Source organism: Gossypium arboreum, chromosome 4 (assembly GCF_025698485.1).
Source record: "Gossypium arboreum isolate Shixiya-1 chromosome 4, ASM2569848v2, whole genome shotgun sequence".
Taxonomy (NCBI): Eukaryota; Viridiplantae; Streptophyta; class Magnoliopsida; order Malvales; family Malvaceae; genus Gossypium; species Gossypium arboreum.
This window is the reverse complement of record NC_069073.1, coordinates 50404720-50431088: the sequence shown is the minus strand read 5'-3', so window position 1 is coordinate 50431088 and position 26369 is coordinate 50404720.

Below are 26369 nucleotides of genomic sequence, written 5' to 3'. Positions count from 1 at the left end.
GTAGAGCATATTCGGGTCTAAAGCTCAAGCTACTTGATGGCAAGTGTGGGTAATGTGCGACCTAGAAAGCCCGAGTGTCGACAATGTGGCGAGCAACATTATGGTGAGTGTTGGGGACCGAGCGAGCTTGTTTCAAAAGGTTCTCGCGAGCATTTTATTAGAGACTGTCCGGAGAAGGTTAAAGAAGAAAGATTTGAGTGTTAGATGAATACCACCGCTAGTAGAGGTAGACCACCGAGAAATCTTGGAGGTGGGACTAGTAGTAGAACTGTGATGAAAGATTTAACGGCAAGATCGAAGCTAGAGCACTGCTAGAGCTTATGCTATACGTGCTCGAGAAGATGCATCATCTCCGATGTCATTCTTGGTACATTTTCTCTTTATGATACTATTGTTATTGCATTGATTGATCCGGGTCCACCCATTCCTATATTTGCATGAATTTAGTATCCAATAAAAAGTTGCTGTTGAATTCTTGAGTTTACGATTAAAGTGTCGAACCCCTTAGGCCAATATGTGCTAGTTGACAAGGTTTGCAAGAATTGCCCATTAATGATTCAAGGTCACCTTTTTTTCGCCAACTTGATGTTGTTACCATTTGGTGAGTTTGACGTTATCTTGGGAATGGTGGTTAACATTGTATGATGCTAAGGTAGATTGTAAACAAAAGACACTAGAGTTAAAATGTGAAAATGGAGAAATTCGTGGGTTGAAAAGCAGACGAATCAAATAAATTGCCTATGGTGATTTCGCACATGTCTGCTGTAAATACATGAGAAAAGGGTGTGAAGCTTATCCGCTTATGTAATGAATGTTGAGATGTCTCAACTGAAATTTGAATCAATACCTATAGTCTGTGAGTTTCGGATGTATTTCGGAGGAATTGCAGGTTGCCTCCAAAGCAGAGAGATAGATTTTGCCATTGATTTGTTGCTTGCATCGCACCGATCTCGATTGCTCCATATAGAATGGCTCATTGAATTAAAAGAATTGAAGGCTCGATTGCAGGAGTTAATGGACAAGGATTTGTGAGACCGAGTTTCTCTCCTGGGTGCTCTGTATTATTCAGAAGAAGAAGGATGGTTCAATGAGACTTTGCATTGATTACCGTCGACAATAAGGTGACTATAAAGAACAAGTACCCATTGCCGAGGATTGATGATTTATTCGATCGCTTAAAGGGGCCCAGTGTTTTCAAAGATTGATTTGAGGTCCGGTTACTATCACCGAGAGTTAAGGAGTCGATGTGCGAAAACCGCCTTTAGGACAAGGTATGGACATTATGAGTTTCGGTGATGCCTTTTGGCTTAACAAATGCTCCACCATATTTATGGACTTAATGAATCGGATTTTCCGGCCATATTTGGATAAGTTTGTAGTAGTGTTTATAGATGACATTTTAATTTATTCTCGAGATGAGTCTGAACATGCGAACACTTGAGAACTATATTGCAAATCTTGAGAGAAAAGAAACTGTTTGCCAAGTTTAGTAAAAGTGAGTTCGCTTCGTGAAGTCGGATTTTGGGGCATATAGTCTCGGTGATGGTATTCGGTGGATCCAAGTAAGATTTCTGCGATCGTCGATTGGAAACCGCCAAGAATGTATCTGAGGTTAGAAGCTTTTAGGCTTGGCGGGTATTATAGGCGTTTTGTTGAAGGATTTTCGATAATTGCCTCTCCTATGACTAAATTGTTGCGTAAGAATGTTAAGTTTGAATGACTGATAAATGTCAACGAGTTTTGAAAAGTTGAAAGCACGATTGATGAAGCACCAATTTTAGTACTGCCGAGTCGGAAAGGAGTTCGTAATTTATAGTGATGCATCATTGATGAGCCTTGGATGTGTGTTGATGCAAGAGGGCAAAGTAGTAGCTTATGCTTCGAGGCGCTTAAAACCGCATGAGAAGAACTATCCTACACATGATTTGAACCGTCATTGTTGTTTTTGCCTTGAAGATTTGGCGACATTATTTATACGGTGAAAAATGCGAATTTTTACCGATCACAAAAGTTTGAAGTACTTGATGAATCAAAAGGATCTGAATCATGACAATGAAGATGGCTTGAATTATTAAAGGATTATGATTTAGTGATTGATTATCATCCGGGAAAAGCAAATGTAGTTCTTGACGCCTTGAGCGTAAAATTTCTTTTTACTTTGAGAGCCATGAACACGGGGTTAGCATTGTCGATGATGGGTCAATCTTAGCGTAAATGAGAGCTAAACCGTTATTTCTCCAGTTGATTTGTGATGCTCAAAAGAATGATAGTGAGTTGCGGATCAAGAGAACTCAATGCGAATCGAGTTATGACTCGATTTTCGAGTTGGGCGGATGAGTATTTGATGTTTCGAGACGAATATGTGCGAAAAATGATAAATTGATTCGAAAATATTACATGAGGCGCACAATGGTCTGTTTATCGCTTCACCCGGTAGCACAAAATGTATAATGATTTAAAGAAGTCATATTGGTGGCGGTATGAAAAGGACATTTTGAATTTGTAACTAAGTGTTTGATCATCAACAAGTAAAAGTGAACATCAAGTACCTTGAGGATTACTTCAACCGTAATGGTGCTCGAGTGGAAATGGGACAAGATTACCATGGATTTTGTAACCGGTTTGCCTTTAACTCCTAAAAAGAAGGATTTGTTTGGGTAGTGGTTGATAGATTAACAAAGTCAGCCCACTTTATACCAAGACGCACCGATTACTCACTTGATAAATTAGCGAAATATATGTTGCTGAAATTGTGAAGTTGCACGAGTACCTATGTCTATAATATCGATAGAGATCCAAGATTTACCTCGAGATTTTGGAAAAAGTTACAAGAAGCTTTGGGTACAAAATTGAACTTTAGTACCGCATTTCATCCACAAACAGATGGTCAAAGCGGAAAGAGTAATCCGGTACTCAAGATATGCTTAGATCTTGTGTTTTAGAATTTGGAGGTAGTTGGGAGAAATATCTATCTTTGATTGAGTTTGCCTACAATAACAGCTTATCAATCAAGTATACAAATGGCACCGCGTCTGAAGCCTTATATGGTCGTAAGTGTCGGACTCCTTTATATTGGACCGAGCTTAGTGAGAAAGCAGATTCACGGAGTTGATCTAGTTAAAGAAACCGAAGAGAAAATAAAAGTAATTCGGGATTGCTTGAAAGTCGCTTCAGATCGACAAAAGTCATATGCGATTTAAAAAGAAAAGAGATTGAATTTCAAGTGGGTGATAAAGTGTTCTTGAAGGTGTCACCATGGAAAAGATTCGAGATTTAGTCGAAAAGGCAAGTTGAGTCCGCGTTTTATTGGGCCGTCTGAGATTCTTGAGAGAATTGGACGATGGCATATCGGTTGGCCTTACCGCGAGAGTTAGAGAAGATTCATAACGTGTTTCATGTATCAATGTTGCGACGTTATCGTTCGATCCTTCACATGTGATTTCCCAACGAAATTGAGATTCGATCGGATATGACCTATGAGGAGGAACCAATAAAGATTTTGGCTCGAGAAGTTAAGCAGTTAAGAAACAAAAGTATAGCCTTAGTGAAAGTATTGTGGCACGGACATGGGATAGAAGAGGCTACGTGGGAACCCGAGGAAGCTATGAGGAAACAAGTACCCAAACCTCTTTTACGGTAAGATTTTCGGGACGAAAATCTCTAAATGGGGAGAATTGTGACAACCCGAATTAGGGCCTAATCGGAATAGTGGTTTCGTGACCACAAATCCGAGATAGAAATAATTGTTTTATAAATATTTTGGGGTTTATGATATGATTGCATGATTGTGTGAAAATTTCGTGATGAAATTCTATGCCTAAAGTGTTTAAATTGAAAGTAGGGACTAAATCGAATAAGTTGCAAAATTTGCATCTTGGAAATTTTTAGTATGAAATTGTTTTGAAATATTTATTAGGAGGTATTAAATAGCAATTCTACCAATTTTAAGTTCATGGACAAATTTAGGACATGGAAGGAATTTTTGGAAAGTTTAGTAGTAAGGGTATTTTAGTCATTTTGATATTAAATGAAATAAAATGGGAAAAATAACACAAAATAGTCATCTTCCCATTTAGTTGCTGCGAAACTTCACTCTCTCCATAGCTAGGGATTCTTCAACTTTCAAGCTCCATAGTAAGTGATTCTAAGCCCCGTTTTTAATGTTCTTTACGTTTTTGGAATCCCGGAAGCTCGATTAAGCTTATGCTAGTAATAATTTAACCTAGGGTTCATATTTGGAAAAATACCCATAGGTGAAATTTGTGTATTTTGATGTTTTATGATAGAATATGAGGTTTTAAATTGTGTTAAATAATTTGTGCTACTCGGTTTTAAGTGAAAACGAGTAAAACGGCATAATCGGTAAAAATACCTAATGTTCATAACTATATGATAGAGTGGGAATTTGATGTTGTTGTAGAAGAGAAAATGTTCAGCATATCATAAAACATAAGAATAAGGGCTGAAATTAAATTCCGAGCCTAGGGGCAAAATTGTAATTTTGTAAAAGTTAGGGGCAAAATGTAATTTTTCTACAATGTGATTTTTGGATTGAAATAAATAGTATGAGTATTAAATGAGCTAAATGTGTTATTATAGATCAAGAAAGGCGCGGAACTGACCTCGAACGGGGGAAAGAAAAAGTTTTGGACTTAATTGCAAAATTTCCATATTTTGCACCAAGGTAAGTTGTATGTAAATATTACAATAATTTCATGTACATTCTTATATTTCAGCCTATTATATAAATATACTAGCTGATGTTAAAATATAAATTGACTATGGGAAGAATGGAAATAAATACAGAGAGTGAGATCCCGGTTGAACATTCGGAGAGATCGAATGAAATAGAGGGAGCGTAGCTAGGTCACATGTATGATGCTGAGTGCACATCATGTGTACAAGAAAGCTACGAGACACCCTGTAGTAGCTAGGTCACATGCGTGATCGAGATGTATCCCATGTAGACAAGAGAGCTACGTGAAAGATAAATGTAGCTAGGTCGCATGCGTGATTCCAAGTGAAGGACACCATGTAGACAAGAGAGCTACGTGAAAGATAAATGTAGCTAGGTGCATGCGTGATTCCAAGTGAAGGACACCATGTAGACAAGAGAGCTACTGAGACAAATCGGCTAGGTCGCATGAGTGGTACTAAGTGTTCCCCATGTGTACAAGAGAGCCGAACTAAATGAAGTATGATGGTGGGGTGTGTCTTTGAAACCGTTAAATATCGAGGATTGATCCGAATTGTTCAACGGGATGGTTTTGTGGTGACATTGTGGTTTGGACCTACACTTATAGTGAATGAAATGTGGTGAAAATGAATTGTGGCATATACATATATACGATAAAATGAGGTTAGCATAAAGAATGTGTGAAAGAGTGAAATTAGTATTAAAACTGTTTTTAGATGGCAGCAGTGACGTGATTTTGAAAATCACCAAAAATAGGAGGAATATAATTAGAGGTTGAATGAGATTTGAAATTAAAGCTTAATGAGTCTACTTTCATATAAAAGAAGCAGGGCAAGCAAAGGAATTCTATATTTTGAGATATTTACAATTGTAACTGACTTGCTCAGGATGAATACGTGATCCCTGTTTCCACTTTGAAAAATCATTAAAAATTGTACAAAGCAAACTAAGAAATATAGTTTACATGCCTAAATTCCTTATTGAGACTAGTTTTAAATACAACAGACTTCAGGGTTGTTTGAGTTATGTACTGAGAGAAATTCAATTCGTAGTGGACAGAGGTCAGGCCAGTCGAGCTGTGTAACAGGGAAACTTTAACTAATAAACTGTACTAATCTGCTGAACCAAAATTATAAACAAAATTTAGCAAGAAGCTTTATGAGTCTAGATTCAGGGAAATTTTACGGATATGAATTTCGAGTTTTGTAACTCGAGTTATGATTTATTTAGTGAATATGACACAGCAGAGACAGCTTAATCAAGTGGAATAAGTAGTGAAGTTAAAGTAGACATACTTGAATTGTTGTGTAAACATGTTAGATTCTTAAATTAGTATTTACATACTACTTACTAAGCTATAAGCTTACTTCGTTTTCTCTCTTTTGTCTTATAGTGTTCTCCGCTTGCTCAGAGTCAAGGATCGTGAAGATCTACCCGCACTATCATACTTTGGGGTATTTGAACTAAATGTTTTGAATTATGGCATGTATAGTAGGCAAAAATTATTTTGTTATGTGTCATATTTGTCTAGGTTTAAAATATTAGTTACTGATACTCGACCAGTTACTTTGTACAAGCCATAAAAGTTGGCTAATATTGTTCAAGATATATGTTATACGATGCATTATCAAATGGGATGACATATTTCTATCTTGGTATATGTTATGTTCGGTAATACCTTGTATCTGTTAAATGACAGTAGCAGGTAAGGGGTGTTACTGAGATATCTGAATATACGAATCCTACCCCCATCTTCTACACACCATCTCCATCCATTCCAACATACCATATGGGGTATAAAACACCCACCCATCCTTATAGACCACATAGTGTCTAAACGATGCATATCAGGATAGTATGTAGACAAGTTACTAGTAAATAGATAATATGTCGCCTCACAGAGCACTTTCTCCACATAAATCAAACTTGCTCCATATACAGATATAGATATACAAAATTAACATGCCTCGTATGCTCACATACATATATCATAGATGTTATTACAAATAGACGAATCATGCATATCAATTTCTTAAAATCAAATCAATTTATCAGATTAAGAAGGTATCATGCATTAGGGTTTGTTCGCCCTTACTGACCCTACGGAAGGCCCACAGTCGATCAGAATGACTTATGCGACCCTAGGGAAAATTTTAAACTTTTGGGCCCACATGCCCGTGTGGGCCTACATGCCCAAATTGGCCCTACCGTATAGCCCACAAGGCTTGGCCTATAGTCTACACACCCGTGTTTCTCATCTGCGTGGGCCTACACACTCAAATTGGCCTAGCCCGTGCAGCCCACACTACCACACACATGCCTGTCACACGGCCGGGCACACACCCATGTGGCATTGACATGCCACTTTTTGGCTTTCAGCGAATCTCAATTTCTCGAGTTTTCGTTACACACCTTGTTCATTTTTAAGTGAAAGCAATCCCAAGACCACCATAACCTAACAATCACAATACATGCTCCCAAAATCAGTCTTACTCCTCAATTAACAAGATTACAAAAATTGACTACAATGAAAATCAAGAGTTCATCACTTACCTAACTTCCTGAACAATGTTGATTCTATGCTTCCACAAGAGGAGAGCTCCATTCCTCACGATTCGTTGCTGCCAACAACTCAAAAATCAATACTAACGAAAAAGGCGACATCGTTGAAAAGAAAAATTGCTCTAAAATAAATTTCCCCTAACTCGAGCAAAACCTTTCCACCATTAATTACCAACCCGTACAAAAAATAGGAAGACCGAAGCACCTTTCAAGGAGGTTATGACAGAAATAAAAAAGAAAAGAAAAAAATTTGACAAAAGGAGAACAGAAAAACGTCAAAATGGAAAAGTTTGTGGGAAAAGAAAATAAAAATTTTTAAAAATAAATATTTCAATAAAATATCCCTATATCCACTAACCAACCTAATCCAACCAAATTAGGCACCCACTAACCACATCCACCCACCGTAGAACTCCAGCTCCACCCAAACTCTATCAGACAACTGAGACAAAAATTAACATCCATGCTCACACGAGGATTCGAACACGAGACCTTCAACAAACTAACTCCTTTCCACTCGAACCAACAGGTTCATTCTAATATGAGTTTACCGAAATTATAACATAAGCCCACCTAAGAGGGATAAGGCTAGGATAAAAAATAATAGAATTTTTCATAAATGGGGCTTGAACCCAAGATCTCAAACACACATCCAAAATACTTAGCCACTGAAGCCAATACTTATTTGTGTCAGATTTAAAAAAAAAAAAAACAAAGTGAAATAATTCAGGGCGTTATAAAACTTATCAAGGCTCTTTGCTTTGTGGCGTTCTTCTTCATTTCTTATACCTTCGATTCTTGTTTCTTTTTAAACAACGGGTCAGGGTCCCATTAAAATCTATTCTTGTTTTTGATTATTTATCATATAAAAAATGAGTCACGTTCCAATAATGCTGGTTCTTTTCTGGTACAAGTCATTGATTCAAGATTCCTATCATATTTCTTTAGCTATCAAGTACCTATTTAGAAACGATCGAGCAGTCAAGTGACTTGTAATTTTAATTCGATTACGAACTCACATCATTTGGTATTAGAGCTATTATTCTTCACAAGTATCGATTTAATTCTATTTCCTGATTTTAAAAAAAAACTTCGAAAAAAATCCGTAGCAAAAGAGAAGAAGTGCGGAAAAAGAAAACAAAAAAGAAAAAAAAGAGATTGAGATTTAGAAAGAAAAATTCCATTCCTCAGTTTAAGTCAATTGAGTCCATTTTTTCAAAGTTTACAAGCCTTTCATATTTTTTTAGTTTTTTAATTTTTGTATTTGAGTCATTCATGTCATTTTCATCTATTTTGTTTCTATTTCCTTCCATTGTCACATCCTATCAATGTTCACAAGGTTACGAGTTTTGCTAAGTTCATTTCCAGCATTCTTGAAGAGATTAAGAGGAATTTTGGGCAAAAAAAAGGTAAGAGCAAGTTAGATCAATCGAGTGGTAAGCCTGAATTGTATGCAAACACGAGATGAGTAATAACCCGATTTAGACCCTATTCAGAATGGTAGTTTCGGGACCACGAATTCGAGTCAAAATTTTTTTTAAAAATTATTTTCTGCGTTTATTATATGTGAATTAATATCCGTGAAATTTTAGTGTTTTAATTTTGTCGTTTGAGTGCCCGATTTAATAAAAGGGCTTAATTGCGTAAAATAGAAAATTTATGGTTTAACTTGTAAGGGTCGAATGGTTGTTGTCTTTATTGAATGAGGTATTTAAGTTGCAATAGTACCATATGAATTAGTGATGGACGGTTGTGGCCTTAATATATAAGTTTTAGTTATTAAATATCAAAGGTTAAATTAGTAAAATATGTAATAATATGTATTAAATAAAACATAAAATTTAAAATACATTTTGTTTATCTTTTTTAACATGACCAAAACATCAAAGAAAGAAAAAAAAATAAAGTTTTTAAGGGTTCGACCAAAGACTAGCTTGATTAGGGTATGAAACTAGCTTGGTTTTTGATAATTTTTATATTTTTGAGATCGTTGTAGTGTAATGTACAAAGCCCATGCTTTAATTTTTAATTTTGATGAATATTTTGAGTTATTCCATTGATGATTAATTGAGCTTTGTGATGTTATTTGATGAATTATGAAAGATATGTTTTGGATTAATATGTTTTGTATTGGAATTTTTGATGAATTTGAGTAATTAGGGCTAAATTACAAAAATAATAAATTGAGGGACTAAAATGTGAATTAAATGAAATGTATGGACTTGTATGAGCATAAGGAAGATTCGACCTATGCATGGTGTACTCAAATTTTGCATGTTTTGTGTTTTGTGCAATTTGGACTAAATTGTAAAAAGTGTGAAATGTCAGGGGCAAAATGGTAATTTTCCCATTTATGTGTTTTTGGACTAAATTGAATGAAATTATATTTGAATGGGTTTAATTTTAATATGTTTAGATCAAGAACCAAATAAATTGGATATGGATAGGGGAAAACCAAAGTTGTCGAATAATCGTCCCGTTCCGATTATCGTTGTCCGATGTAAGTTTATAAGCAAATAAATGCTGTTAATTTTGAATATATGTGAATTTAAAATGCTGAATTGAATTTTATGAGCATATATATATGATGGCCAAATGGTTATATACAAGGAAGCAATGTGTACAAGTTTGATTTGACCGAGATACGACGTCTGAAAGCCCCGTATGAACCTTAGGAATAGTTAGGATACATATGTCATGACATAGGATTCCGATATGTGTATTCGTGTAAGACCACGTCTGGGACGTTGGCATCGTTATGTGATTACGTGTAAGACCCTACCTGGGACAATGGCATCGATATGTGACTACATGTAAGACCATGTCTGGGACGTTGGCATTGTATGATATGTACAACTACCCGAGTATCCTATTTAATTTCGAATGGATCAACGGGCAATAATAAGTTAAGACCAAATGTAAAATCAAGTTAAAAGGCTCAGGTATGTATACATACTAAGTTATGAAAATATGGTAAGTTGGATGTTTGAATTGATGATATAAATGTTATATGTTAATATGAACTATGTGTATGCATATGTGAATGTATACATTCAGCCAAATAATGTATTTGTGATATAGAAAATTAAGGTTAAACATGCTAATGTTCAAATAAGTATTCGGCCAAAGGAAAACTCATGCAAAATTATATGTCTTGAGATATGAAATCATATGTTTGGATGTATATGAATTTATGATGGTTTATTTTAGTTTAGCTAAATTGAATTACGAATGTGACTGAATGTCCTAATTGCTTATGGCTTACTAAGCTGTGGAAGCTTACTATGTGTGTTTGCTCTATGTTTTATAGATTGTGGAAGCTAGTTACGGGTTCGGGGATTGTCAGAGAAGTCTATCACACTATCGACTGTTTCAGTACTTTTATAAGTTTGAAATTGAACCTATGGCATGTATAGGCTAGTTTATATAATTGATTTTGGGGTATGTAAATATGAGCCATGCGAAAATGGCTTATTATTTTATTAAGCTTGGATTTTATGCTTTGATCAAATGATGGTTATGTTTGGTTTTGGTGTTTCGGCTATGGCTTATATATATATAAGTATATATATGTGAATCTTGTTTGATATGCTTTGTTAAGGTTTTGTTATGTGAATTGGTATTAAGGTAAATTCGGTTATGGCCTATAGAGGAAGTGAAGTTGATATGGTCTATTAATATTTGAGGTTTAATATGTTTGATCTAGATGAGTTTATTTTGGTAAAAATGTTAAAGATATATGTGTTTGATGAATGTATTCGGCTATGATATTAAATTTAGGTAATGAATATAAGTTGTTTGAAATTCGGCAATTGAGATTGAATTAGGTCTTTATGTGTTGTGTTGGTAGTTGTTTAATGACATGGTATTGATATGTGGTTAGTTAATTAGGTAATGTATAAGGTGTACTATTGACTAAGGAATTTAGGTTTTGTGATGTAATTATTTGAGTTGAATATATTGTACAATATAAATTGAATATATGGTATGAAAGTGATTTAAGTATGTTCAAGATGATTAATTCTCTTCGGAAAGAAGTTTAGTTTAATAATTTGGTAAACAAATATATATGTGAAATGTTATAAAGTGGATTAATTTGAATTGATACATTGAGCAAGAAATGAATGTAACATATATTATATAATTTAGGCTTTCAAATGATTTTTTTAAGAAATTGGATATAGTGATAGTGAGTTAGCCGAATATGTATATGTAATTGATGATCTTGTGCGTATTAAATAAATAGTATGTAAGTATGTTCGTCCTAGTCAAAATTTGATACTTGAGTTGTTTGATTTATAAATTTATATTCGGTCAAATGGTAATGACCTTAAGGTTGTTTGTATGTTTGCTTGTTTTGCAACATGTAATGTTTTAGTTTGGTTTAATATTCATTCATGTGAAGTTAATCAAATGATATATTTGCTATGTGGAAAAAGTATAATAGACTATGTTTTCAAAAGCCAATGCCGCATATGTCATTAGTAAATAAATTTTGTTATATGATATGTTTGGTTATTAAGTACATGTATATTATTGAGATATTAAATGCTGAAATTTTCGAGGTATTAGGTTTCTCTAATGATAAGAATACATGAATTTTGTATGTATTTAAAAGAATATTATATATGACTTTGAGTTTTCATTGATATTTGTATTATGATTTAAATAATGTGTTTAGTGTTTAAACAAATTTATGTTTTAGTTATGTGAATATAACATATGTGTATATGTGAATGTTTGGAAGTTGTGTTCTGTCCGGTAATGCCTCATAACCCATATCTGTCGTTGGAATGGGGTTAGGGCTGTTACATGAATTTTCTTTCTGAGTGTATTCGTGAGGTTTGTATTGGTAAGGTATTCATTCTCTATTTTAAATTCTTTTGTTTTCCATCAACAAATCATGTTTCAAGAAGAGCTTTCATATTTAGAATTTCAAGATTTGATGAAAGAAATGCATAGAATCTTGTGATTTGAATTTGAACAAGTGCATAAAAGAATTGATCGCGTGGAAGGAAGATCATCGAATGAGTCCTTTGTGAAAAAAGAGTGAAAAGATTCATTTAGGAGAGAGACACGTCTTGATTCCTATTCTTTATGGGATTCAATTTGGAGTAAAGAAAACCACAAGTTTGAAGCCTTTCAAGGTAACAAACATGAAGGTACAAGTATGTTTTTGAGTGCACCAAAGTACTCATCCATTGAGATCCAATTATGAATAGGTGATTGTGTTTCATATGCAAATCATTCCAGTCATACCCAACGAAAGTCTACTCATTCTGATTCTATCATTTTAACCACATCTTGTAAAGAAAGTATGAGACAAAAAGAAATTGAGAGAAAAGAAAAACAATAATTGATAATGAGAGAAAATGAGAGAAGAAAAAAAAGCAACGAGGACAAAAGAAATTGAGAAAAAAGAGAAGATTTTTTTATGAAAGAAAATGAAAGAAAAATAAAAGAGATTGAAAGATGAAAGAAAAAGAAAAGGAAATAAAAAGAGAGAGAGCATGAGAAAAGTTGTGAAATAAAATAATGAAAAAGAAAAAAAAAATTGAAAGAGAATGTGAGCCTAAAGAGAAACTTGAAAAAGAAGAAAGTGATCAAGCAAAAGTAAGGAACGTCTTGACAAACCTACATGCGAGTTTGCCTTGTGATTTTTCTCCATTTCAGGTCTCTAAAGATCCAATGAACAAGTTCCAACTTCATTACCTTCTCGACGAAAGACAGTTCCAATTGATCGAAAAAGCTAAGTTGGAGAGTAAAAATATTCTTCAAAGCTTCGAAGGTAAGCAAGGTAATGAACCTCTTGAGATACAATCAAATTGTTATTATTTGAATTTCATTGACAAGTTTGCCAATGTTTTTGATCTAAAAAAAATTATTTTTAATAACTTGTTTTGTTGTTATTCATTGAATGAAGTTGTTGATTTTATTCCAAATAGTGTTTTAAAATGTTTCTCTCATGATTTGTTTCGTGTTGATTCAAATAACATTAAATTGCAAGATCATTTTTTCATTGATGTCTTTGTTCCAACTAGATGTCAACGAATTTTTATTGTCATATGTGATAAAGAATTTTCACATAAAAAGTTTAATATGTTTGATTTAGATTGTTATGTGAATTTTTTAAATCATTGTGAGAAAATTTTATAGATATCTCTGCCTATAGAATTTTGAGATTTTTGATTGTTTGAACATACTTATGCCTAAATCTTGTTTGTTTAACATGTGTGAATTGTTGGAGAAAGAAAAGTTTTTATTGTATTTGAAAATAAGTGATCAAAACCATGAGTTTAAACCCGAAGCTTGTTTTCCTAAGCTATTGTTGAGAGAAGGTGAGCATCATAATTTTATTTTGTATAAATGTGTTGGTCATTTTCGTTTGCTCTATATTTTATCATTATTCTTGAAAATAAAATATGTGAATTGTGATGACTTACAAAGTCAAAATCAAATCCTTGATCCCATATATTATTTTTCTAAATTATGGTTGAAACGATTCGAGCATGTAACAACCCAATTTAGACCCTAATCGGAACGGTGGTTTCGGGACCATGAATCTGAGTTAGAAAAATCTTTAAAAATTATTTTCTATGTTTATTTTGTGTGAATTTATATATGTGAAATTTTCGTGATTTAATTTTGTCGTTTGAGTGTCCGATTAAATAAAAGGACTTAATTGCGTAAAATGAAAATTAGGTGGTTATTTTTAAAAGGGGCTGAATTGCACTTGGCTTTTTAAATGGTAGCCTTTATGTTGCAATTATCCCAATACTAAGTGAAGTGGACGGAAATGGACATAATATAAATGATAGTATAATGTTTTATTTAAGGTTAAAAATATAAATTGAAAGTTAAGTTATAATAAATCATAAAACATAAATTAACAAAAACCATGTTCATTATCTTTCTCTTGGCCAAAAATTAAAACAAAGAAAAAGAAAGAAACCAAGCTAGGGTTCGACATATATTCAAGCTCAATCAAGGTTTGTTTTTGTTCGATTTTTGATAATTTTTACGTTTTTGAGATCGTTGCTTCGAGTACTACAAAACCCATGCTTGAATTTGTTATTTTGATAAATATTTTGAGTTGTGCCATTGTTGAGAGCTTGTGTTTTTTGTTGTTTGATGATGAAATATGAAAGATATGTTTTAGATTAACATGTTTTGTATTGGAGTTTTTGATGATTTTGAGTAATTAGGACTAAATTGCAAAAATAATAATTGGAGGGACTAAAATGTGAAATAAATGAAATATATGGACTGGTATGAGCACTAGGAACATTTGGCTTAACATGGGTATTTTGAGATTTTGCATATTTTGTGTTTTGTGAAATAGGGACTAAATTGTAAAAATTGTAAAATGTTAGGGGTAAAATGGTAATTTTCCCATTTATATGTTTTTGGACTAAATTGAATGAAAATATGTTTTAATAAGATTAATTTGAATATATTTAGATCAAGAACCAAAGAAATCGGATTTGGATCGGGGAAAAACGAAAGCTGTCGACTAGCAGCCCTGTCTCGTTTTATAACGTCCGAGGTAAGTTTATAAGCAAATAGACGTGTTTAATTGTAGATGAATGTTAAATATATATGCTGATATGAAAAATATGAATTCATATATGGTATTGCCGAATGCGAATAAGCTTGGTAACTATGTTCAAGCATTCGTTTCGACCGAGTTACGATGTCCGAAAGCCCCGTATGAACCTTAAGAATAGTTAGGATATATATGTCATGACATAGGATTCCGGTATATGTGTGCAAGTAAGACCATGGCATTGATATGTGATTCCGATATGTGTTTATGAGTAAGACCCTGTTTGGGACAGTGGCATCAATCTGTGGTTACATGTAAGACCACGTCTGGGACGTTGGCATTGTACGATATGTGTGTGATTATCCGAGTGTCTTACCCAATTCCAAATGGTTCATCGAGAAAAGACAAGTTGTGTACGAATGTATTAAACAAGCTAAATGGTCAGGTAAGAATTAACTTGATATCTACTTGAAATGAGGTAAGTAAGTACTATGAATATTTGTGTAAAGCTTGTACAATGCAAATGAAGAAAATGTGTGCATGTGGTATATGTATTCGGTTAGTGAATGAATAATTTGTGTATCATTGAAATGTTCTTAAATATGTGCACATATGGTTTAGCATATTCGACCATGTTGGTGATTTTATATATGAGAGGTTATTCTATGATCCTTGAGTTTGTGAATATGAATAAATGAATGTATGGTTTGTGATGATTAATTAGTTGGAAGTTGATGAAAAACATATTAAATAGCCTTGTGAGTATTCGACTTAGATGGAAAATTGTTCATAAAAGTGTTTTAATTATGGAAATTGTAATTCAAGGTCAAGTATGGTAATGATAATGTAAAATGTTAGTTAGTATGAGTTGACTGTATTAATGATTTATTTATTTGCTTAAATCTTACTAAGCTTCAAAAGCTTACTCTATATTTTATATGTGTTTCTATTTATAGATTTTAGATTCAAGTTACAAGCTCGGGGATCGTCAGCAAAGTCTATCACATTATCGACCGCTTTCAGTATTTTATAATTTGCATTTTGGAACTATGGCATGTATAGGCTGGAACATATTTGAGAATGTTGGATTTTGGTTGTGTATATAAGCCAAGAAAAAATGGCTAAGCTTTTGTCTCTAAACTTCGGTTTATGTTCACTTTGGTTTTATAGTTACGAGCCATGTATGTATAATATTTGTGTTAGATACTACGTGTACTGTAAGATGGTTGCTTGCTATGTTCTTGTTCGGTTTTGATATGCTTTGATTAAGTATTCATTGAGTTTGATTGTTGGTAAATAAATATATATGCATTTATTCTTAGGTGTGTTTGGTTGTTTTAAATGTGATTCATATTAAGTCAAGTATGTATGAAAACTGGGTTGACAAGCTACTAAAGTATTAATATGCGGTATAGCACTAATATTTATCCGGTTATAATCGAACATGAGATAAGTTTATTTGGTATGATTATTACACAACATGAATGAGATATGTTTTGAATAGCATTAAAAGAATTGCCGACTAGTTTTAGTATGGTTAGGATTAATAGTAGGATGTGTGTTATTTGCTATGTTTGGTTCTAGGAAATGATAAACTAGTTTTAGCTTAGTATCGAAACAAACATCATAGGCATGCATGTACTCAGATGAGTTTTATTTGTTTAAATTTGGTTGTGATGGTATTTAATGTATGGTTCACTTAATGATAATTTCTATATGTTATTAGATTTTATTAAGTTATATTACATTATGACTCGGCAAATGTGATTAAAATATGCAAATTTTAAGAAGTTTGTATTTGGTCATGGCTTATTAAATGATGTCATTATTATATTTTATAATATGAATATTGATTTGATTGTTTGAAGTGCTTAGATTTGTAAAATGACTTAGTCAAGTTGTAAGTGTGTAATTGTTAAACTAAACTTGCATTTGGCTAACGCACTGATTAATAACCAAACGAATAGTAACTTATACAATGATAAATCATGAAATAGTATGTGTTTTGATGTGAAGTATAGGTGTCCAACTTGATATTAAAAGAATGTCAAATATGTTATGACTTTATTTAAATAATTATATGTAATAGATTTTATATATTTCATTTGTGTATAGAATACTATATGCGATTAAAGTGTAATAAAGTTTGAATGTCTGCATATTTTTATAAGTTGAATTAAAAGTATATTCTATTATGTTTTAATAGTAATTGCGACAATTATTGATGTTAAATAATTGTTCTTAAAATTTTATGTAAGTGTACTCATGTGAATGTTTGGATTTGTGCTTGAAGGGTGATACCTCGTAACCCTAATTTGGCGACGGATACGGGTTAGGTGTGTTACATTTTATTGGTATTAGAGCTATGGTTTAGTCGGTTCTAGGACTAACGTAGAGTGTGTGAGTCTAGCTATACATGCCATAAGTATATACTGTGATAGTGTGATGACTTCTGACATTTGAAATGTGTTTTCATATAGTAAATGGATCCCGACAGAGCTGTAGCTGTTGATGTCGAGAGTGTAGCACCTGCCCCCGTGCAAGGGACAGTGCTGGTTGATTCTCGATCGATTTCGAGTAATAAGGAAGGAGAGGCTAGACAAGATTTTTACCAAATGATGAATGACTCGTTTACTCAGTATATCCGAACTAACCCGGCTGCACAACAACCTCCACCCCCGACTAATCCATATTTGATGCCTATTGTACCTCAAGTAAGTGATCCGTTGAGATTGTATAAGCCACCTGTTGATAAAATCAGAAAACATGGGGCTAAAGAGTTTAAAGCTACTAATGATGATGACGTTGAGTGGGCTGAGTTCTGGCTTGATAATACTATCCGTGTGTTTGATGAGCTATCTTGTACCCGAGATGAATGTTTGAAGTGTGCCATATCTTTACTTTGAGACACAACATATCACTGGTGGGATACCCTAGTATCAATGGTTTCGAGAGAGAGAGTGACCTGGGAATTCTTCCAGACTGAGTTCTGTAAGAAGTATATCAGTCAGAGATTTATTGATCAGAAGCCAAAAGAATTTCTAGAGCTGAAACAGGGTCAGATGACCGTGACAGAGTATGAGCGGAAATTTTTGGGACTCAGTTGGTATGCCTAAGAGTGTGTTTCAACAGTAGCCATAAAGTGTAAAAGATTTGAAGATGGGCTGAATGAAGACATTAAACTGTTAGTTGGCATCCTTGAGATAAAAGAGTTCGTAGTACTGGTTGAGTGAGCCTAGAAAGTTGAAGAGCTCGGGAAAGAGAAGAGAAAAGCTAATTTTGAAGCTAGAGACTCGCGTAAGAGATCATTCAGTAAGTCAATCCAATCGGCACCAAAAAAGTTTCGAGATGATTTCAGCCGTTCAAAAGCCACTTCGGGTTAGTCTCGACGTGACAGAATAGACCACTGGTGAGCTCGAGAGTTACCTCAGTAGCCAGTGTGTTTAATGTCAAATCAAATCAACCCAAGTGTAAACACTATGGTAAACGACATCCCGGTAGTTGCAGATTGCATGATCGGGCCTGTTTTAAATGTGGATCAATAGATTACTATATTCAAGATTGCCCAGGGTTAGCTGAAGAAAATCCAGTGTAGAACACGAGATCGGGTAATACTGCAGCTCGGGGGAGACCACCCAGAAATGCGGGTAATACAAGTGGCAGTCAGAGAGGAATTAAAGATACAGCAAATACATCTAAGGCTCGTGCACCTGCCAGAGCTCGTGCTATATGCGCACGAGAGGAGGCTTCATCCCTAGATGTCATTAGTGGTACATTCACTCTTTATGATACTAATGTAATTGCATTGATTGATCCTGGTTCTACTCATTCTTATATGTATGAGACATTAGTATTCAGTAAGACTCTGCCTGTTGAGTCTACTGAGTTTGTGATTAGAGTGTCAAACCCCTTGGGCCGGTGTATTATGGTTGACAAAGTGTGTAAGAATTGTCCCTTGATAGTTCGAGATATGTTCTTTCCGGGTGATTTGATGTTGCTGCCATTTGATTAGTTTCACATAATTTTGGGTACGGACTAGTTGGCATTACATGATGCTGTTGTTGTAACACCCTAAACCCGGCCCGGATGTTATGGCCAGATCCAACATGTCAGATTGAAGAGTTTTATCAAAAACCTTGTTTTCATTGAAAACCCTTCTTTAAAATGAAAACCTTGAGTAAAACCCCAGCTTGTATTTATTGCTTTCAAAGTGAGGTGTATTTTAAAACAACTATTCCTTCTTGTATGATAATAATTACTTTGTAAAATCTCTATTCAGTTGTGGAAGCTTTATTTAAAACAGATAATCTATGAAAGCTTGTCATTTAAAAAAAATTGAGTTGCGAAAATGTAGTATTTAAAAATAGTTATTGTTTTCGAAAATCGTGCCCTACTTCTAATAGATATTAAGCATACTAAATAAATTTCCAAAATAAAAGGTTAAGAAAATAAAGAGGCCTTAATACAACCCAAATCAAAAACCAAAGTGCTTACCTAAATAAACGAAATAGAAAAACATGTGCAGTTGTGTGGTCGTCTCCGAGTTCCTCTGCGACACTGATCCACCTAACGCTAGGGATTACCTGCACAGTTAATAAACCTAGTGAGTTTACCAAAACTCAGTGTGTAATCCCCTTACTAGAGTAACAGTCAGTAAACACACACGTAATTGAGAATCGATGCAGGTGGAGGCCATTACGAATGATGCAGTCGATTCAAAGCATACGTGGGCCAAAGCCCGTTACAATATCATTTAGGTTACAGCCCATAACATAAACAATTGGGCCTAGCCCATCTTAGCGTCAGTTGGGCCAAAGCCCACATTGCAATAATATCACAATAATATCATACATGCAATGCTGTGCAACCCACCCCAATAATCCAACCGCTACACACCAACTCCGTCCCTCGGTACATATCATGTGGGAATATAAATATCGACCCACCCATCCGATACACATCAATGGTAGGCCGGTTGCGGTACTACCTTCATTGCAGCAAGCTGCTAATCAAATATTGGGCTTAATAGCCATCGGTGGATCCACGGTCGTCAAGCAACCATGCGATCCTCATATACTTCCTCCGTTCCATAATTCAGAACCCATGCAATATGTCGTGTATGTCATGCTCAATCATCACACGTGTATGCAGAATGGCCATACTGAGTAACAGTCTTTTAAACATATATTCAGAGCATATCAGTCATACAACTACAGTCAAGTCAATTAAAACACAGTCATACATTCATAATCAAATCAGTCAAATTCGAAGTCTAAGTCGGTCATTTACCTTCAAGGGCAAAACAATCATTTTACCCTACAATGTTATGTTGGTCATTTTACAATACAAGGGTATTTCGGTAATTTTACACTATAAGGGTATTTCGATAATTTTACAAATCGAGGGTGTTTCGGTAATTTTACAAATCGAGGGTATTTCGGTAATTTTACAAATCGAGGGTGTTTCAGTAATTTTACAAATTGAGGGTGTTTCGATAATTTTACAAATCCAGGGTGTTTCGATAATTTCACAAATCGAGAGTATTTTAGTAATTTTTCAAATCGAGGATATTTTTGTAATTTCACAATTGAGGGTATTTTGGTAATTTTACAAATCGGGGGTATTTCAGGAATTTTACAAATCGAGGGTGTTTCGATAATTTCAAAAATTGAGAGTATTTTGATAATTTTACAAATTGAGGGTATTTCAATAATTTCACAATCGAGGTTATTTCAGTAATTTTACAAATCGAGGGTATTTTAGTAATTTCACAATCGAGGGTATTTCGGTAATTTTACAAATCGAGGGTGTTTTGGTAATTTCACAAATCGGGGGTATTTCGGTAATTTTACAAATCAAAGGTATTTCAGGAATTTCACAACGAGGGTGTTTTGATAATTTTTTAAATCGAGGGTATTTCAGTAATTTCACTTTATTATGGGTTTATTACTTACCTTGGCCCGTTAACAAGTCCTTGTTGGCTAAAGTGAACAGATACTATGCACCAAGTAGGATTCTAGAGAAGAGGAGGTGAGTCATTAAGACCGCTTAAGTACCAAGCTCTCCCTAGATCCAATCCTAGACATGCATATACCTATTGCCACACCTTAACCTTCTGACTCATCCACGGTTGCGATTAATTAATTACTTAAGTTTTATGTCTGCTTAAGTAGTTACCAAAAACTAGGTCCACAACCCCTTTACTAAACACTAACAGATTCACACTTATTCATTTGGCCCCTTTAGGCCCAATCTTGTTCACATGGCCCATCAGGCCCAATCACATTCATATGGCCCATCAGGCCCAACTACTTCCCACTTAACAGTTAGATTTACACAAGCAGGCCCACAGGCCCATCGAGGCCCAGAACAGCCCCAGCACACGAGAACGCTCGTGGTGACTTTTATTTTTTGCCGATTTCTAACAAAGAAGGGCATGAATACACACCTGTTTATGAGAACGCTCCGAAGTCCACGATCACCAACCTTGGCACATCCTGCATTGGGTCTTAATCACTTTTTTCTTTTTCACCAACTCATCTGGTTCACTTTATTTAAATCCAGCTTCTCACCAATTCCCATGTTAGCTTCCCGATGTGGGATTACTTTCAACCATTAGGAAAATTCCTTATTTTCTTATGACCACCTCAACCACAGAGTTCCAGTCCAACTCCACCTCCTACACAGCTCAAACAGCAAAATAAATACTCCATTGCGCATCTCAAGACCTGAACCTTAGACCTCACAGTTACACAACACGCCACCTTGCCACTCCACCATAGGCTCTTTCTGTGTCATATTTTATCTTCAATTAAATATAAGGTCTATAGGCCAAAGCCCAGGTTCCTTAAAAAGAAAAACCAAAATAAATTGCAAGAGCCAAGACTTGAACCCAAGCTCCCTTGCAACCTTAATGATGCCACAACCACTAGACCACAAGCTTCCTTGTTTCATTTATTTACCACAATAATTTAAAAGGCCTTCATCCAAGCACCCAGGGTTTTATTCACTTATTACCAAAATTTTTGCTAAAGCCCAGGTTTGAACCCAAGATTTCTCCAACACTTTTCTGGGCCATTAACCATTAAAGTAGACATTTAATTTTGTAATTTCCTTGTACAATTAAATGCTTATACAAAACCTCCTTACGGACCCATACTCAAGGCCCAATACTTCTAGGCCCAATTTCGGGGCATTACAGTTGTGAACTGCAAGAGAAAGACCATTGATCTATGGAGTCAGAATGATGAGGTTATTCAGATTGAATCTAGTGATTTGTATGGTTTACCAGCAGTAATTTCTTCGATGCTAGCTCAAAAATATGTGAGAAAAGGGTGTGAAGCTTATTTTGCCTACATGCTTGACAGTAAAGTGGTCGAAAGAAACATTGAATCAGTACCTGTTGTATGTGAGTATCCAGATGTGTTTCCTAAGGAATTACCGGGTTTACGACCTATTCGGGAAGTAGATTTTGGTATTGAGCTAATGCTTGGGATGACTTCAATATCCATAGCCCCGTATAGAATGGCACTTACAGAATTAAAAGAATTGAAAGCTCAGTTGCAAGAATTGACAAATAGAGGTTTCGTGTGACTGAGTTTCTTTCCTTGGGGTGCACCTGTGTTGTTTGTGAAAAAGAAAGACAGAACTATGAGAATGTGTATCGATTATAGACAGCTTAATACAGTGACTATAAACAATAAGTATCCATTGCCATAGATTGATGATCTATTTGACAATTGAAAAGGGCTACAGTATTTTCAAAGATAGATTTGAGGTCAGGCTACTATCAGTTGCGAGTTAAAGACTCCGATGTACCAAAGACTGCATTTCGAACGAGGTACGAACATTACGAGTTTTTAGTTATGCCATTCGTACTCACTAATGCACTTGCTATTTTTATATATTTGATGAATCATATCTTCAGACCGTATCTGGACCGGTTTGTGGTTGTATTTATAGATGACATTTTGATCTACTCTCGTGATGAAGCTGAACATGATGAGCATTTGAGGCTTGTGTTACAGACTTTCTGAGATAAGCAGTTGTATGCGAAATTCAGAAAATGTGAGTTTTGGTTAAGTGAAGTCAGTTTTCTAGGTCATGTGGTATCAGTATCTGGTATTCGGGTTGATCCGAGAAAATCTCAGCTATACTCGATTGGAAACCTCCAAGGAATGTTTCTAAAGTCCAAAGTTTCCTTGGACTTGCTGGTTATTATAGACAGTTCGTAAAAGGTTCCTCTATGATTGTAACTTCGATGATGAAGCTATTGCAGAAAGATGTTAAGTTTGAGTGGTTAGTGAAGTGCCAAAAAAGTTTTGATTAGTTGAAAGCCCTTTTGACTGAAGTCTAGGGCTGTTCAGCCAGAATAGGGCAAAGAATTTGTTATTTATAATGATGCATCTTTAAATGGTTTGGGCTATATTTTGATGCAGGAAGACAGAGTTATAGCTTATGCCTCGAGACAGTTGATGCCTTGAGACAGTTGAAGCCACGTGAAAAGAACTATCCGACACATGACCTGGAATTGGCAACTATTGTGTTCGCATTGAAAATTTGGCGTCATTATCTATTCGGTGAGAAATGTCATGTTTATTCTGATCATAAAAGCCTAAAATACTTGATGACTCAGAAAGATCTGGATTTGAGACAACGTCGATGGTTAGAATTGCTAAAAGATTATGAACTTGTAATTGACTACCACCCGGGAAAAGCTAATGTTGTTGCTGATGCTTTAAGCCGAAAATCACTATTTGCTTTATGTGCAATGAATTCACATATGGCCATGTCTGATGATGGTTCGATAGTAGCTGAATTGAAAGCAAGACTATTATTTATTCAATAAATTTGTGATGCCCAGAAGGTTGATAACGAGTTGATTACAAAACGAGCTCAGTGTGAGACTGATGCAGATTCAGAATTCAGAGTTGATGCTGATAACTATTTGAGATTCAGAGACCGAATATGCATTCCGAGGAATTCAGAGTTGATTTAGATGATTTTGAATGAAGCTCATAGCGATCGATTATTTGTTCATCCAAGTAGTACAAAGATGTATAATGATTTGAAACAGCTTTACTGGTGACATGGTATGAAACGAGACATTTCTAACTTTGTTGCAAGATGTTTAGTCTGTCAACAAGTAAAAGCCGAGCATCAGGTACCTTCTGGAGTGCTTTAGCCGATTATGATGTAACACCCCGAACCCGAGACCATCGCCGGTGTCGGACACGAGGGGTTAACAAGCCAAATCCACATATTTAACCCACCAATTTAACATTTCCAGACAGGCTGGAAATCTGCGTCACTGTCACCTTAAAAATCATATCTTGAGTTTCAAAACTCGGAAACTGATTCCGTAAATTTTCCATGAATTTAGACTCATATATCCATCCTTGGATTTATTTCTAGAATTTTTTGTCGGGCCAATTGGTACAGTTTATTAGTTAAAGTCACCCATGTTACAGGGATCGACTGCTCTGACCTTCGCGCGTTACAACTTGAATATCTCTCTGTACAGGGCTTTAATACTGGTGCCGTTTGTTTCTAATGAAACTAGACTCAAAATGGAATCTGTACATATAAGGCATGACTCCTAATTCTTTCTGGATAATATATAATAAATTTTTAAAGTGCGATAGGGGACCCAGAAACCGTTCTGGCCCTATCTCACAATAGCTTTAATATCTCTTAACATGTAACTCCTATGACCGTTTCGTTTATTCCACATGAAAGTAGACTCATTAAGGTTCATTTACATAATTTATTCACTATTTAATACCATTCCTACAAATTTTGGTGATTTTTCAAAACCACACCACTGCTGCTGCCAGCATCTGTTTTCAAAGTAACCATTACCTATTTCATGATTTCCACGATTCAAATGGCCCTTTTGCACACATAGCACAAAGTGTGATTATGATTAACCATTCCAATGGCTAATCCTTTCAAACAATTTCATACCCCATAATGATTATCATACAAACTATTATAGAATCATACTAAAGCGTATATAAGCCATTTTCGCATGGCTATCCAAGCTTACACAAAACCGAAAGGTACATGACCTTCAACATTAGGGTAGTCCTATACATGCCATTTCAAAATTCAACCAAAATTATACCAAAATGGAGGCTTTGATAGTGTAGATGACTTCGACTTTAATGATCCCGAATCCAATTGCTACCGAGCAAAATCTATAAAACAGAGAGCCAAAGCAACGGAGTAAGCATTTTTATGCTTAGTAAGTCTCAAGCAATAAAATCAGCTTTAACCAACGCATTACATTCACATAGCCAAATGAATCATTTCATTAATACACATTCACATAATCATATTTACTTCACCATCCCAACTCTTATGTTCATACACAAATAACGGCTTCGTTAAGGCCGATAACTTGTTCCATCATAGGAGCGAATATTCATACGCTCTTACTCCTAGCAGCATAAAGCACACACAACACATACCTTGTTATTGGGAAGTTTCACAAGTGCATTAGCTGAAAATTTTCCAGCAAGCTTATAATTTTCAAATCACATACCTTGAGTTTAACCGGATAGAGCTACTCGTTGAAACGCCTTTGGGACATAGCCGGTTATGGTAACCCGCACAAAGGCCTTGGGACTTAACCAGATTTCACAATTTGCGAAATGCCTTGGTCTTAGCCGGATGTAGTCACTAGCACAATTGCCTTGGTCTTAACCGGATGTAATTACCAGCATAAATGTCTTGGGACTTAGCCGGATATCATTCAATTGCTCATGCACACATATACATCAATAATCATTTCCCATTCGTATTTCATTTTCGTTACTAAGGCTCAAACACAAACATATCACTAGCATAATCGCCTTCGGAACTTAGCCCGGGTATCATTCAAATACTCATACACACATAAATCAATAGTCATTACACATCAATTTTTCATTTCACATAATTCGAGTAGGGTCATTTCTTGAGGACTTACCTCGGATGTTGTCGAACGGCTTTGACGGCTATTCGATCACTTTTTCCTTCCCCTTATCCAATTGTGGCCCTCTAAGCTCTTGAGCTAATTCAAACAAATTCAATTTATTAAAGTCTCGCTTGCTAGCCTTGGCGAATACACATATCATTGATTCAACATCACATAACTAAGCACTTTAGTCAATTTTCTTTAATTACGCACACATTCGGCCTTAGCTCACAACAAGGTAGCCGATTACCTAACTCAAGAATAGGCATCATTAAGCTTGCCTCTAACCGAATGCATGCACAATAATTCCCCTCATGTGGCCGATTATGCTTAGTCATTCTTGCATAAAATCAAAATAAATTGCAAGATTTTCACATCATATGTGTACTAGGCGAATGTACATGCAAATTTCACAACATTCTTCAACAAACTTCTTCTTTAAACAACATATTCATCACTTTCTTCATAATCAAAATATCATGTGCAATCATATATACACATATAAGTGCAAGGCGAATTTCAAGGTGTCCATAGCCATCCAAAACACAAATTTTAACTAACATGCAAGAAGCATGAACCATGCTCATGAATGCATCATGGCGAAT